We start from the raw sequence: 16619 nt of genomic DNA, 5'->3' as shown, positions 1-16619 counted from the left end.
GAACCCTGCAGATGCCAGGGTCAGTGAAGAAGGAGAGGGAGGAGATGCTCCAGGCACCAGAGCAGAGATTCCCCTGCAGCCCGTGGGGAAGACCACGGTGAGGCAGGCTGTCCCCCTGCAGCCCAGGGACATCCACGGTGGAGCAGATATCCACCTGCAGCTCATGGAGGACCCCACGCTGGAGCAGGTGGATGCCCAAAGGAGGCTGTGACCCTGTGGGAAGCCCACGCTGGAGCAGGCTTCTGGCAGGAATTGTGACCCCATGGGAGACCTACGCTGGAGCAGTCTGTTCCTGAAGGACTGAACGCCATGGAAGGAACCCATGCTGGAGCAGTTTGTGAAGAACTGCAGCCCGTGGGAAGGACCCATGTTGGAGAAGTTTGTGGAGGACTGTCTCCCATGGGAGGGACCCCATGGTGGAGCAGGGGAGGAGTGAGGAGTCCTCCCCCTGAGGAGGAAGGAGCGGCAGAGACAAGGTGTGGGGAGCTGACCCCAACCCCCATTTCCCATACCCCTGCGCTGCTGGAGGGGAGGAGGTAGAGAATTCGGGAGTGAAGTTGAGTTGTGGAAGAAGGGAGGGGTGGGGGAGAAGGTATTTTTAAGATTTAGGTTTTATTTCTCATTATCCTACTCTGATTTGATTGGTAATAAATTAAGTTACTTTTCCCCAAGTTGAGTCTGTTTTGCCTCTGATGGTAATTGGTTGAGTGATCTCTCCCTGTCCTTATCTTGACCCAGTTGCCTTTCATTATATTTTCTCTCCCCTATCCAGCTGAGGACAGGGAGTGATAGAGTGGCTTTAGTGGGCACTTGGCATCCAGCTGTGGTCAACCCACCACAAGCTTCCAGTCTGTGTATTGAGATGCTCATTTACTAGTTTCTCTTAGTAGAGTGGGGACACATTAATAGTTCAACAGGTTATACTGGTGTGCTGTGAAACATGAAAAAGAAGTATTGGGATTTGGGGTGTGTATGCATTATTTTAATGATAACTTTGTTTTTAGTGGTGTGTATTAATGGGAAAGAGAAAATACCAAAGGACATAAAACATTAGACTTGCATGATAAACTATTCTGGAAAAGTTCTCTTTCAGTGGGATACTGGACAGTGTAGGAAGGATCATGAGCAATTTTCAGATGGAAGCTACTGAAGGAGGATTATATGACTCAATGTGTTTCATAACCAGGTAGTGTATGAGAATAATGTCCCCTTCCTTTTGATGCCTTCTGCTTTGCTTGTATTGTTTGTCCTGTCATCCTGAGGAATCCAGTTGTTTTACGTATTTCTTTCTCACTCAGGTCCCTTGCATTTCTTCTGATTCTGAGGATAGTTGTCTTTTTCACTCAATCCTCTCAAAGCAGTCCGCAGTTGTTTTTTCTTCACATCGAGAACTGAACCACCAGTCATCTTGTCTTCTGGATGTAGGCAGTCTGTAAGAGACAGTTAGAGACCTCAACTCTGCTGGTTTTGGCCTGACTGTAAGCAGACATGAGACTTGGTCTCTATGTCTTGTATGGGATAGCAAAGTTCCCAGTAGGGTTGGTATTTTGTAAGGGTCCTCAATAAAGACTGTTTAGTAGTGTTGCAGAAAGATATCAAAGATAAGTGGGAAGATTTGGTTTTTTGGTTATACAAGTTACAAAAATCCGAGATAAACCCCTCCACAGTTCTGTCTGACTATGTTCTTTATATTATGTGTGTGTTACTTAATTAACACTTTTATGCATTTTGGTATTCATGTTTTTGTTGTGTTTTTGTTAGGTGTGGGTTTTTTGGGGTTTTTTTGGTTGGTTTCTTTTTAAAATTCTTGTCAATAGGAATTGCTTTTAGGAGGTTAAGTAAGAAACTTGGGTTCTGTTTCCACACAGAGTCAACAGCATCTTTCAGCTCTACAGTATTAAGGGATTACTGTTCTCCAGGACATTTTCCTTTTAGCGTATATTAACTGCTTTTGCCATAATGAGGCAAAATCTCTGAAAAGAAAGAGGCAGTTTCTAACAACAGGAAATACTGTGCTTTTCACTCTACCTCATCACTAGCATGAACTATTTTAAGTTTCGAACCAAAGATTTCCAAAGAAGAGATCAGAAAGCCAGAGAATAAATTGATACTGTTTCTTTCCATTTTGTTCTTCAGGTATAAGCTACAGGGACATATTCTGACTGTCTCTGCATTGAAAGAGGAAAGTCTTTGCTCTTTGGTATTATCTGAAGTATTTCCTTCAGAAGTGCCTTCCTAATGTCTTTCCAACCTTTAACCCTCTCAGTATCTCTTTTTTTGGCTTCTAATGCATAACTTAGCATGGTCTCATTCCATCAGCATTCTGTTCCCTTTCACCTCCTTTATAGCTTTTCATGTGATCCAGTTCACCTTATACCTCCCTTTAGCCTGTCCTCCCTTCATCCTAAACTAGAAACTTGGGGACGGAAGAGGGAACGGCAGAGGCAGACCACACTTATTCCTGAAGCATTGGGAGTCTGGCAGGAAGCTGAAGTCTGGACTGTTCTTTTCCTTGTCTCTTAGATCTGTCTTAGGCAACTGTTAGATAGGCAAAGGTGGAGAAGATGGACACCAAGGCATTCAGAAATCTTTTGCTTCCCTTCAGGGTCAGCTGGACTTGGTCTTCCTTATGGAAGTCCAGTGAGGAATGGATCGGTTGCTATAGAAGGACTTGGAAGGAAGAAAACTGTTGTGGGTTTTAAAATCCTGTGTGTTCCTGACCAAAATGGGACTGTTACCAGACTGTCTGACATATGATAACTTCTGAAACTAGCAGAATGTTAGCAGGTCTTAATTGAATTTACAGCTGCCTTTTTTTTTTTTTTTTTTTCAGCCAAGAAGTAATACTAAATTTAGTCACTGTAGCTCTTTATTAAGAAAGTGGAATGAAAAACCTCAGCTGCTTTTAACTGTTTGCTGCATCTCTAAACCAGCTAATTTTCCATCTGACTCTCTATGTGATCAATTGCACTTAATCTGCTGTGTATGGAGGGAGTTTAATGAAGTTTATCCTGGCAGAAAGAAAGTCTGTTAATATGGATATTCTGAGTTCAGGGGGTTGTGCCCTTACACATTTCCTCAGAAATCTAATGAACAACTGTGTAAGGCTACTGTTTCCCAGGGAGCACTTTTTCCTTCTATATTGAGAGCCTGTCCATGTTTTCTGGCAGCTGGGTGCTCCATTGGATTAAATTTTAAAAGGCTGTTTTTCATTATTAAGCTTGGAGAATCAGGGACACTGATGATAGCTTAATCAGTGTTATAATTAAACAAATACAAATAGCCTGGTCTTGGGGTTCCTGAAAATAATTATGTGGAGCTGTTTCGGGTTTAGATGCACAAATTGAGTTTGTGGTGACTTGACCATTTGTTGGTTTTACCACTGTATGAAAAGTAACTTTTTTTTGCATGCTTTTTGTTTTATTTGCCTGCTGAGGCTGTGTCTCAACTCATGTGTGGAGCTCACTGACATGGTTAGCAGTATTAACAGTTTCAGGTAGAGTTGTCAAGTAATTTAAAACTCCAGTTCCCTATCTCCAGGGTAACTTAGCCATGGGGCACATCACTGGAAGTCAGTCACTCGCTTCCTACTGTTTCTTTGCTCCCAGACTACTTCAAAACAGGTCTTCAATTGCCAAAAAGACTTTGTGCTTGTTGCCTGTTTACAGGTGGCATAGGTATCCAAGGGTTACATGAAGTACATGAAAAAATGCCATTCTGTCTACCCTGTTATAAAATAGAGAATCTTTTATTTCCCTTAGTCTGGTGTGAATCGTGTCCCCGCTTCAAAAATCTTGTTCAACTAACCCCAGCTGAAATGGGGACTCTTGGGGCAAATGAGCGTGCAGGCAGAACATTAGAAAGTGTTGGTGTCTAGCAGTAAGGCTTGGTGATCTCCAAACTACTACAACTAGAGATGCAGCACTGATATGCTGGAAGTACTGTTCTTGACTATATTGCTTTTGTTTATGTGTCCATTTCACTTTCTTTGACCAATAAAGCCAATAACCTGCCATCCTGTTTTAATTGATGCTTGAAGATTATGCCAGTTTACATTGGGCATTGGGCTTGGCTTCGTTTCTGGAATCTCTTTCAGTCTGGAGACTGTAGACAGGAAAACGAGTGAAGTAACAAAAGATAAGGGAAAAGTCAAGAAGTGCCCTTGAGGGGAAAAAGAAAGTGTGGAAGTGTGCTCAGGAAGAGACATACTGAGTGAAGAAATGAGAAGAGGATGTTCTGGGCAGTAGAAAGAAGAAAAAAAAAAAGTGAAGTGTTGGCCATTGAAAAACAATAGTGGACAGAATAGAAAAGGAGGAGGCAGTATGGGTAGAAGAAGCAGAGAAGGAAGTTGTAAAAAGTGTAGTAAAGAAGCAAAATATGAGAAAGGAGAGAAAATGAGGTGCATAGGAAAAAAAGATACTTGAAGGAAGAAATGCACTGAATTGTGAAGGCAGCAAGCAAGTTTAGGAAAGAAAGATACCATCCCCTGTCTGAATTGTGTGGTTCTCCACAAGGCCATTTTCTTCAAGTATTTCAGAAGGATGATCCCCTTCGTCTCCTCTGTCTTCCTGTGGCATCTTCAGTCAGCTTCAGTGTCTTCCGTGCACTAATTCCTCATTGCAGTTGTTTACAGTTGCTCTCAAGCTCTAGAAGAACGGCAGCTGTTGCCAGCAATTGAAGAGAGTTAGCAGTTGGTTTGTGTGAGTATTACAGCTGGTAATTTGGGGGTTTTCTCCTTCTACCTTGCAAGAATTAAACCACTGTTGATTAGGATAGAAGTGAGCTGCTGCTGACTACCTTTGTAACTCCCAAGGCAGTCATGACTTGCTGTTGGAGAAACATAGCTTTATGAGAACAGTCTGCAGCAGTGATTCTATCTTTGGCTTTTGTAGAGCTAAACACACTAAAACTGGGCAGTCTAAAATCGTGGTTTATGTCCCTTTTTTCCTTTGCACTTTTTCACCCCCTTTTTGGTATTTGTCAAGAGACATGCTTCTTCGAGGCAGTAACTGACAGCATGGGTGACAGAAATGTGTTTTGCCTGTCTCTCTGAAAGTGTGTGTTTGTTGCGAAGACCTGATTCATATTCTTGTCACTGGTGTAAGGTTCAAACGTTGTGAAGTGCCTCTGAGTGAGACCTGACCTCTTGGCCTTATGCTGATACTATGCTTAGTACAGTGCATCTAAGTATTGTTTGTCTCTGCAAAGTTTAGTAATGAGCAGAAGATGAAGTAGCTAGACATACACCTGTGTTTTATTAATTAACACCTGCTGCCATGTGTGTGTTTATTTCTTGCCTCCAGAGACAGGAGTCAATGAAACCAAATATGTCAGTAATAGAAAAACTGTTATTGTGTGTGCTATATTTGTTTCTGAATTCAATGTCTCAAGACCAAAAAATATAGTAGTAAAAATAGCCGTAAGTTACTCTAAAAGATAAACAAGACTAAAACATCTGAAGTATTGTGGATTTAGCTTCTGGACATAAATAAGGTCTTTTCTTGCCATGGAGAAGGCAAGACCTTCATTCCAGTGTCTTCTGTAAAATTTTTGCAAGATTTTGTGCCCTTTGTGTGACATGGCTGGTGATGACTCTTACTAAAGGCAGTTGATAAACCGACCACTAGTGTGACAGATAGTGGAAGTTCTCTTAGTTTTTAACAGAGACTGCTATTTATTGTCCCTATTACTACCATTGTTAATGGTGTAAGTGAGATGATGACTTCCAGACTGTGTCCTATTACAAAGTCTCCACAGAGGTACTATTTTTGGTCATTAAATAGAGGGAACAGCAGTTTACTTCTTGCACATCTCTGTCAAAAGCACTGAGGCCTTCCATGTAACTCCCCAAGCAGGACCTTTACTTTGAGGTACAAAATGCAATTTCCATGTGTTGTGTTAAAGGGTAAAGAAGTTTGGCAGAAAATAAACCCCCTTGCGTTCCAGCTTATCCTCAGATGTCAGAGGGGCTGGGAGCAGCTAGGTTTAATTTCTGAGTGATGTCCAATTCAACAGTATTAGGTCCAGTCACGTTCAATATGCTGAACTATCACGATGACAGATGCATTTAATAGCGTGCTGCACTCTCAGCTTAGCTGCATTCAATGCACGAGAATTACCAGACTTAGGGAGTTTGAGTGCATTAATGAACTATCACAACTAGATTAATGAGCAGCACAGTTTATTAAAGCAACAGTACAGGTTCTTTTGGATTGCCGGTGATAAATACACTGTCTGCAAAGCATGTGCAAATAATAATACAGTCAACTACAATCACACTAAATTATGGAAAAACTCTATAGAGATTTCTGAGTTTCCCGGGGAAGCACTTGGTATAACCAAGGGTTTGAATCTTAGCCAATAGGCGTCCCTATAGGGCGGAAGGTAGGTTCAGCCCATTGACTGAACCCACAAGTCAGCGATGTCCTCCCAACATGTCTATGATGGTGTTTCCCCTAATATTCCCCCTCTCTTTGTGCCTTTTTATCCTATTTTTCCTATTAGGTGGATCTTGAGTGACTCTAGTCATACATACTTTTACTTTCACTGGTATAAAATTCTCTTTCTTTGCTTTGAAAGGTATATGCCAGAAAAAATTCAGTGCATGTGCTCAGTTGAGGGTGGTCACACCTTGGAGGCGGGTAACTTTTGGGATGGAAGTGTGTTTTGGTATTATAATGAGATGATAATGAGCAGAGTTCACCCAGAGAACATGATTTAGCGTGTCAGTACTCCAGAACTGGGCACTTATGATATAAATCAGAAGTAAGACAGAACCCCATTGCTTCACCTCCTTGCCTCAGTGGATTCAATGCAGGGACCTTCCATTCTTGTTCTAGTAGTTCCAGTTCCTGTGGTGATATTGCAGAGCCTGGCCACGGTGTCTCCAGTCTGCTCCACCCTCAGTGTTGTTTCTCTTGGAGTCAGCATACCAAGCTCCCCTGGTGTTGTCAGCATCTAAAGGTTGCAGGTTATGTTGCTTAGGGAATTATTATGGACCAGATTTTTTGCATAACCACTGCATTCCACTCTGGAGGTTTACATTCCCTTAAGAGGCAGGGGGATGTCATATCGATAAGTCACCTCCAGCAATCATTCCTCAGCATGCGATTCAAACTGTTACATTTCTGTTGGGTATTTAGCCAAATTGTAGTAGTTCGATAAATGAGTTCTAATACTTTTCCTGATGAAATAAATGGAGTTATTTAGTTTATAACTGATATATCTTGACATTCTCTGGTGAGTAAGGTAGAGGTTATCTCCAGTTCTGGTCATTAAAGAACCTGGAGCACATTTCTAAAAAAGTCTTAGCAGGTGTTAGAATAGGCAACGCCTTTTTGTGTTGTACATGCTGTTTTAATCTTCAAGTGGTTTCTGCAGCAACAATTGTTTTTTTCAATGAGCACCATGCAGCTGCTCATTTACCTCCCTCACAATGGGATGAGGTAGAGAATCAGAAGGGTAAAAGTGAGAAAACTTGTGGGCTGAGATAAAGACAGTTTAATAAGTAAAGTAAAAGCTGCACACGTGAGCAAAGCAGAACAAGGAATTCATTCACCACTTCCCATGGGCAGGTAGGTGTTCATCCATCTCCAGGAAAGCAGGGCTCCATCATGCGTGATGGTTACTTGGGAAGACAAAATGCCATTGCTCCGAACGTCCCCCCTTCCTTCTTCCCTCAGCTTTATATGCTGAGTATGCTATCATATGGTCTGGAATATCCCTTTGGTCAGTTGGGGTCAGCTGTCCCAGCTGTGTCCCCTCCCAACTTCTTGTGCACCCCCAGCCTACTCGCTGCTGGGGTGGTGTGAGAAGCAGAAAAGGCCTTGGCTCTGTGTGAGCACTGCTCAGCAGTAACGAAAACACCCCTGTGTTATCAACACTGTTTTCAGCACAAATCCAAACCATAGCCCCATACTAGTTACTATGAAGAAAATTATCGCAGCCAAAACCAGCACAAGTATGAAAACTTTCCTTCTCGTCAGTGATTATTCTGGTGGTCTGTAAGCTCAAAATATTTCCTGTGTAGTTCTGTAAAGCAGAGCTTAGTTGACAATGATCTGAGAAATTAATTGGTAAATGCTTGTTCAGCATTTTTAAAATTGCCAGCAGGACATTAGCGAAGCTTTTATCCAAAACTGGTGAAAGAGAGCCCCACTTCCTTCATATGAAGTGCATGAATTGAATGGAATCGGTGGTTTGAAGGTTCTGCATTTTACTAAGTATAGGAAGGGTGCAAATGTAACTAGCCTGTTAATAGACTAATTCATTTTGAGTTTGCAAATGGATTTAAACCAGGAGCATAGGTGACAATGTAATATTTAAGACATTTGGATACTTGACCTCTCTCTACTAGTCTTTTCAATCAGCAGCAACATTTCAGCATTTCAGCAGCGTGCATACCTATTTTTGTCTTAATTGCACTGTTCTGACAACAAAATAGACACTGCCCATACTAATAATGTTTTGCAAAGGGTAATGTATCAAAGGATTGGACTCCTCAGAGTTAGAGTTCAGAGCATGCTGGGCTTTGTGTTCTGTTGTAGTGTGATGATAGATTATCATCTCAGAAACCCATATTAGCAAGTGTAGGAAAACATTTTGATCAGCCAAAGGATTTTTTAGCTTGTTTGCTGAGCAGTACAACATTGATGCAATACAAGATACTGAGGATCTCCACATGGCCCGAAGGAATGCTCACATTTTCTGGGTGGAGAGGACTTTGGTGCTGTTTCAATGTGTGATGTCATTGTGCATGAAAAACATCTGGTATGTGAAGCAGAACCAACCTTCCACTTCTACTTGAAATAATTTCAGCATGTAAAATGGCCTGCTGAACTGAAATCTATTCACAGACTGCTCATTCCCTTGTCTTGGATCAGAACCACAAGTTTAATCAGCAGTTTAGATAGTTCAGGGTCTAAGCTGAAGAAAGTCATCCATATCATGTTGAGGATAAGTGGTTATTGACATGGGAAGACTTCCCAATACCATTAAAATGGACAGCAATGGTTGCACTGTCAGCAATGGAAAATGTTCAGAGTTAATTTCAAATTGAAATCCCAGAGCTTTCATCTGAACAGCTGCTGTTTAGAATCAGAATATGAAACATTAACTGTAATTACTTCCCCCCGACCCCAAAAGGCACCCAAACCCAAGCAGCTTTTACTCCTAAAATTAAGATTATGTTTAACATCAGTTTAAAAACAGTAATACTAGGGACATGGCTAGATTGCATACAGAGTTCCTAGGCTTCACTCTTTATAACAAAGTAAAATTACAGTCTGCTGGTAGATCAATGAGTAAATAGAAGTAATTTGTGAAACATTCTGTGAGAAATGAGAACACAGGGCATTTTGCAGTAAAGTTGGGCAAAGTTACTGTTCACTGTGAGGGACAGGAGGAGAAGCAAGAAATGTTGCTTTGGCTGCTACATTAAAAGGCTAGTTTTATGTAGAGTTCCATGCTCATAGTACAACATATGTTCAATGAGTATGACTAGATAAATTTATGTAGTATACATATAGCTGGTGTATGTAGTGGATATTGCAGTATAATGCGAGCTTTAGAAAGAAGTGCTCTTGATTTAGGAAATGTAAATAACATTAGTATGAGCAGGGCTCTGTTTTTGCTGTTGCATGTGAGATCCTTTTTTAACTATTTGATGGGATTTGGGCATGTGTAGAAGGCTTTGAATTGGAGAGTGATAAAGTGTGATTTTTTTTTTTTTTTCTTTTTTTTTTTTTTTGTACAAGGAACTGAGATGGTGTTTGTTTACTTGCCGGAAGTATTTCATACTTTAGATTGTTTTCCCATATTTTCAGTTTGTAAAATATAGGAGATGAGTAAGATGGCAGTTTTATGAAGTACTTAGCAATAAATGGGTACAAAATGTTATGCTGTAGTCTTTTGTATTGATGTTAGATACTTCTCTGTTCCTGTTATCTGTAAAACTTTCTTGATAATATTGGCTGCTTCACTGCACAATTGTGATAGTGAAGGGAAGAAGAATTCTGGTTTCTTTTACACCTTTGTATATCTGGTTTTAATTACTGCGATGAAAGCTAAGACTTTATGGAGTTATTCTTTGGGGAAATTAGATAAGAATTAGCCCTGGATCTCTTTGTTTTGTTTTTTTTTATAGTCCAGTTTTGTTTTCTATCAGCTTGAGGTCACTGGGTAGTTTGGTTTTTGGGTGGGGATAAACGGGGAAGAAGGAGGAGGATCTTTATTTTCTACCTTTATACACAATGATTAAAGCACTTTTATATATATTTTTTTGGTTTTTTAGGTAAAATAATTTTTCTTTTTCCTGTCTTTTGTAAAAGACACTAGTTGCATGCAGGTGTTTAGAAAGCCTCACAGCAATTAATGAGAGAAATATAAAACTACCTTTAAGAGAGATGCAGAAATTAACGCAAGATTCTGAACGATTCCAATGATTTGGGGTACTTCTCTCTTTTGAGTTCCTAATGAAAAAATACTTTGCAGCTGATTTTCTGAGGACCTGATTATGCCCAGGCTCTTATGGAAAGTTACTGGATTTGTGAGTTTTCTACTAGCCTTAGATTTCTGCTCTTGCAAACAGTTCACGTAGTCAGAGCCTGATATAGGATGTTTGAATGGTGTGCTGAAGAGAATTACTGAAATTAGCTGCCCCCTGTGAATTGCAAGCAGTTACCCGTTTTCATACCATCAGAAATGCTGTGGCAACAGCACAAATGGTATCATTGCCTGGAACGTAAGGTGTTGTGAAACCTCTCAGCCTTGGAAGTGTTGAGCAGTTGGGCACAGGATGGCATCAATGTCAGCCAGCTAGGCGAGCAGATAGCTATCTTGTGCCGTTTTCTCTGTGTGTTTCCTCTAGTAGGGAATGGCTTATTGGATTTTATTTTGAATTATTTTATCTGACTGTTCCAAATATCCATGTGGATATTGTGATTTATGTTTGATACTACCAGCCTCATTTACTGTGGGTAGACTACCCTTGTTGAGAAATGCACGTACAACAATTATTGCTAACAATAATCTGGTTAATCCCAGATAACTAGAATTTTTACATTGCACATGCAGGTAAAAGCAGCCTCACCTGGATTGTTGGATCATTTAATCTCTGAACATGTTGAGTTCTGTTAAAAGAGGTACTGGTTGGGTCAATTATGTTTCAAGCTGTTTATCATACTGCACTTTATTTCCACCAATATGTCATCTTTTCAAAATGTATCTGTTTGTAGAAAGTCTTTGTCATAGACTATATTTTGCACATAAGAAGTGATTGAAGGTGTAATTGCTTTTTGAAGTCCCATTTGTGTTTTCCTTAACATGATACAGCACCCATATTGTACATGACATCTACCTCATGTGACTTCTGCTTATTAATATGTTCCTATGGTGAGAAATAATTTCTAACTTTCTGTTCTCAATTCTGGACACAGCTTGTTTGTACCTTAGCTAAAGTTTTGGAAATAATATTTTTCAGGATAGTGCCTTTTGTCACATAGGAAGATGAAATGTAAAATGTCTTAGGGTCTGTATTAATTTTGGTTTATTTCACTACTGGTGCTTACTAAGACGAATTGGAATTAATATTACTATAGATTTTAATATGCCCATTTATCTATAAGCTGTCCTTTTATTTAGATTTTTTCCCTATATTTGCAATGGCTTTATCTTTCTTTATCCAGATTAAGGCTATGCTCTGCTCACGCTATGCCATCCTGGCAACACAAAGATACTATATATTAGTCAAACACATTCGCATCTACTTTTATTGTCAGTGGCTTTGATTCAGAATTGGTTTGCTGTAGTGAGTAAAAACTTAAAATACCACTTAAAAGTGACTTGTGTAAAATTTCAGAATTCCATGGATGGTGGTTTTATGTTTGGTACTGAGAAAAGGCATTTTGCTATTGTCAACAGCAGGAACGTGGAAGACTACAGGTATTGTAATAAAAACTTTTTATCAGTTGACTGCTTAAGTATTTTCATGTAGATAGGTTGATTTAACCTGGATAACATTCAGATATGCAGTGTGCTGTTAGATATGAATATTATTCATACGCTTTTATTCCTCTTGGAGCAGCTGATGATATTTTGAAGACAGCCAGAACTGTGGTCATCTATGGCCCTTCCAAATGAGGCTTTCTGTGTTGTACCAACAAAGTAATGCTATCTGTTGTACAGAAAATGAACAGAAGAATAATGAAACAAGACCAGCCTAGGATGTTTGTTCCCCATTTGCTTTTGCAAATGCTTGTGTTGATTCTAGGGCAAGAAGTATGGCCTGAAGCTAAAGGAGGAAGAAAAGTTTTCACTGGATGTTAAGAAATCACTCCCAAAATGAAAAGCAATTAATAAAATAAACAAGGTCGCAGTGGAGGCATCATTACTGCAAGTAAACCATAGCTTTCCACATAAAGACTGACAAGGTGCCACACAAAGAATACACGCTGGACTCTGCTAGTGAGGGCATGCTGGGCCTGTAATTTTACCACACAGATTAATTGTTTACAGTGAAATTGCTCTATAGTTGCATGTGCAAAATGGTATGATCTCATTCTGAAATCACACCACAGTCGTGTCAAATTCAGTTATTTTTTTCAGATTATCCAGTGAATCTCCTCTCCTATAACGTGCTTTCTGCCATCACATTTTAACTAATTAATCATAAATTTAAATCTCCATACAAAGTGAGTAATCTCAGGCCAGGAGAGTACTGTTGCTCTGCTTTTAGTGTACTGTTGTCCTTGATAAGTGCACACTAGCAAGTTCCTAAGCGTGTAAGAAGTGCCATGGAAATGAAGTTAGACACATACTAAATTATTTTGCTGAATCAGAACAATGCAGACAAAGAAAAACATCTTTGAAATGGGGAGGACTTTTTTTTTGGTGGGTATTACATTATTGGCATTAATAGCATACAGCAGATACCTTGAATAGTTTCTTATTAGGAAACAGAGGAGAGTGGAATTTCTTGTAGTAGTAGTAGTGTGAATTTGGACTATAGAAACAGAAATGGCTGTAATAGATATTGGTCTTTTTGTAAATAGAAGGTAGACATAACTTGTGCCAGCATTGCCAAGTTGTTTGCTGCATGTGTTTCTACTTAACTTCAGGTATTCTGATGATACACCCAGTCTTTTAGAAACCTTATCAAATATATTTTATGGTCTCATTGTTTTTAATACTTAAAGTACTCTGGTAATAATTACATTATCATGTCTCATAAGGATTCTGCTGTTGTAGGTATGTTTGGTCAGTTTGGAGAACGCCAGAAAATTTCACAGTGTATGATCACAGGTTGAAACGATTTCATTCAAAACACTTCCTTTTATATTCTGCAAGGTAGTTGCCTTAAACTGTTAAAATGTTTTGGTTTAGTGAGTGCAGGGTCTGAGCTTCAGGAAAGATAGTACCAAAATAGCATTCAAACTTTATTGGAAAACTATAGGTACTAGCTTCAGGGGGGAACCACTTCACCCTGCAACAGCCTGCCTTGCCTCTGTAGGACTTGGTATGAGAAGATGAAAGGCATGTTCCTCTGATATATTTGGAAGGATATCTAACAAATGTCTCGAAGTTGAGTCACTCAAAATATTCAAAGGTAGCTGAAGGTGTGTTATCAGCGTAAGTTTTGTCAACAGGATTATGAGGTATGGGACCTGGCTGATGGGACAAGATCTCTGGAAAGCCAGGTTTGCTGTTGCTGCAGCTGATGGAGTGCTGAGGGAGGGGAGCATAGAGAGAACGGGCTACAGAAATTGCTTCCGTAGTAGCCCTGACTCCATATAATGCTAACTTTTATTGAGTAGCAATGGGAAATCTGTCTCTCTAAGGCACAAAATCTGTCTCTCTAGGGCATTGGGCACAAATGCATTAGGCAGAGGATTCAACAGGTGTGTGCTGTGCCCAGAACCATGCTGTTGTAAGTAGTTGCTTATTTTGCCTATGCCAAAGTTCAGGCCTGAAGTTAACATTCCAAATTTCCTTTGGTCAGGTTTTGCCAAAATGTGAGATATACAAACTCGTCTTGTGTGAACTTAAGTCAGTCCTTAAAACGATGACTACTGTTCAGTAAGATTCCGTATTTTGGGATAGTGGAGGTTTCCTTGGGACAAAAAAACGGCAACAAAAATTAGAAAATAGGCAAGTGGTAAAGTGGCGGAGAAATAGAAACAGAATTTTATTTTTGTTTACAATTGTGAATAAAATGTCCTTGTATGAAGAACCTAATTTTTTTTAAGACTAGAACTTAGCATCTTAGGACAACCACTGAAATAATGAAAGGGCCATTTTGAAAGGACATTCTGAAAATAATTAGTATCCCTTGCATTCCTTCAATAACTTTAAAAACACTCAATTTCTGCTTATATTCCTGTTAGCAAAGAAGCAATTTGCTTTTTGATACATTGAAAACATCCTTGTACTTTTACCCTAGTGAAAAAACACTTTTATAACAGTATTATGACACTCTGTTGTTTGAGTATGAAAGCTCACTTCTGGAATTCAGTTAAAGAGACAGAACCAGCAACTCCTGTAAACTCATTACAATAAAGATGGAATCAGTAAGGACATGATCGGATATCATAATGTGGATCTAGGAGACAGGTTGACAAGCTTTCAATTTTTCTATTCAAGTAGAAATGTCATCAGGAAAGTGTATCTGCCTACATTTGTAATGGACTTAAGAGAATCTAGGGAGAATAATGTCAGAGAGGAGGACCTGTTGCATGAGGAGGCTCTGCTACAGGAATCTAGCTCTGTAGTAAAGTCAGACCAATTAATTCTTTAAAGTGACCACCAAGGCCAAGCCAAAGGTGATTACAAGATGAGCAGTAGTCTAGTAGTCTAAGTAAAAGAAAATATATTGCCATTTCATTTTTAAAACTTTAAGCCCAAACTATATATAAACAAATTGAATGACTAGAAGAAAAAGAAAATTTTTTTTTTGAAGGAAGATCCTCTATTTGAGCACTTCTCATTTGTTCTACGTTTTGGACATTTGATGTTTTTTGATATGTGCACATATCAGGATTATCAGACAGTTTCAGCTGTAATACGCTGCAAGATAATGGCCCTTTCCTTCCATCCCTACTCCCTTCTTGTTTTGGCTTTTCACAAATATTTTTTCTCAATGGATCAGACTGCTTAACTGCTATGGAAAGTTCTTTCTGTTGTCTTCCTATAATTTTCTACAATTCACTGTTTTCTGTCCAGTAATTACAGTACAGTAATACATCTGACTCTCTGGTATGGGGCACTGATAAGCTTACACTGGGCTTTTGTAGACCAGAGTATGATACACAAAAATAGCAAAATATATGTGTGCGTTGCACCTATGGTCTGGTTTCTGGTACAAGAGTATCTGTAGTTCACAGTCCATTCCCTAAACCATGGCTTATTAAATGTTTTGACTGATGAGTAGTAACCATCTCGAAGGAGGAAGCTGAAAAGTCCATGTTTAAGAATATGTCCCAAGGCTTGATGTAGTCATTTGTTCTGTGTCAAATGAAGCTCAACTTTAAAGGGTTACTGAATTATGACCATTTCAGTTGGTTTGATGGGTGTTTAGATAGTTCGAGCTGCCATTTTTGAAGGTTACATTTGTTATGGGGCCTTCAGGCCACTTCCAATATTAACTAACAGATTATGACACCCAGTGGAGTTCATTTAATTTAAAACAATGTATCATGGAAAAAGTTGTCCAACCCTCTTATGAAACTGGTAAATTTGTGTAAAATGGGGTCTTTGGCATTTTGTTTTGCAAGTGATTTATCCTGCTTTACTATCCTCATCTCCATTAAATTACAATCATAGTATAAGCGGCGTTATAGACAGATACTAAAACTTCTGCCTTCCTGGTAATGTTTTTCGTGCCAAGTGTTCTTTTTTCACCTTAGGGAACCTAAAAGATTCATCTTGTGAATGCAGTCTGGGGTCGTACATTGTTTCAGCATGCTAGCGTTGGTTTTCTAGCATGTATGGTGTGTGGAAAAAGGTGGTTGACTTACTGGTTTTATTTTTCTCCTAATTAGATTGCTTTCTAATAGCTGCACATAATACTGTAAAAGAGTGGAGGAACAAATTGGCTAGCCTTGAACTGTCATAGCAGTGCCAGGCATTGAGAAGTGGGCCAAGAAAAAGCTTGTCTGTGCTAGAGGTATTGTTTCCCTTAAACAAGAAGAGGTAGGGAAGTACTGTCTTAAGTCTCCTTCCATGTTGTTTGGGTTAAAATGTGAAGTTACATGGATTGATATAGCGAATTGTAGTTTGGAAATAACAGGCAGTATTATCCCCTTCCTTTTTATTTAAGTCTATAGAAAGTTTTTTTTATATTGGTTTAAGGCACCAAAAAAAGTCCTAAGTGCATCCATGTTCTAGAAACAAAGTTTTACGTTTATAAATTCGTTTGGACAATCAGCTGCTTAGTGCTGATGTTCCACTGCAGTGCCGTATTTGCAGAATATTAGTGACATTATCTGTGCTGCACAAGACACAAATACAAAGGGGATTTCTGCTCCAGTGAACTCCCATCCCAGAAAGCAGACACAAAGAAGGGCTTGACTTGCTGCGCATCCCAGGGAAAGGAGGTGATTATAGATATAATTTCATGTCATTAA

At 39.4% G+C, this 16619-nt stretch overlaps 1 protein-coding gene across 9 annotated transcripts in view; it reads left to right on the top strand.

Moving 5' to 3' along the window:
* MAPK10 (mitogen-activated protein kinase 10) overlaps window positions 1-16619 on the top strand; it is a 315557-nt gene that overhangs the window by 30056 nt on the left and 268882 nt on the right. The window contains exon 1 of one of the 9 annotated variants that reach the window (XM_049815266.1): window positions 11877-11940. The exons of the other annotated variants lie outside the window; for them this stretch is intronic. The gene's annotated coding sequence lies outside the window, so the exon portion shown is untranslated. Of the gene's footprint in view, window positions 1-11876; window positions 11941-16619 lie in introns of those variants that run through there. 9 annotated transcript variants of the gene reach the window in all.

Source organism: Accipiter gentilis, chromosome 12, assembly GCF_929443795.1.
Source record: "Accipiter gentilis chromosome 12, bAccGen1.1, whole genome shotgun sequence".
Classification (NCBI taxonomy): domain Eukaryota; kingdom Metazoa; phylum Chordata; class Aves; order Accipitriformes; family Accipitridae; genus Astur; species Astur gentilis.
Note: the sequence above shows the minus strand (reverse complement) of the source record. Positions and strands in the feature narration are given on the sequence as shown.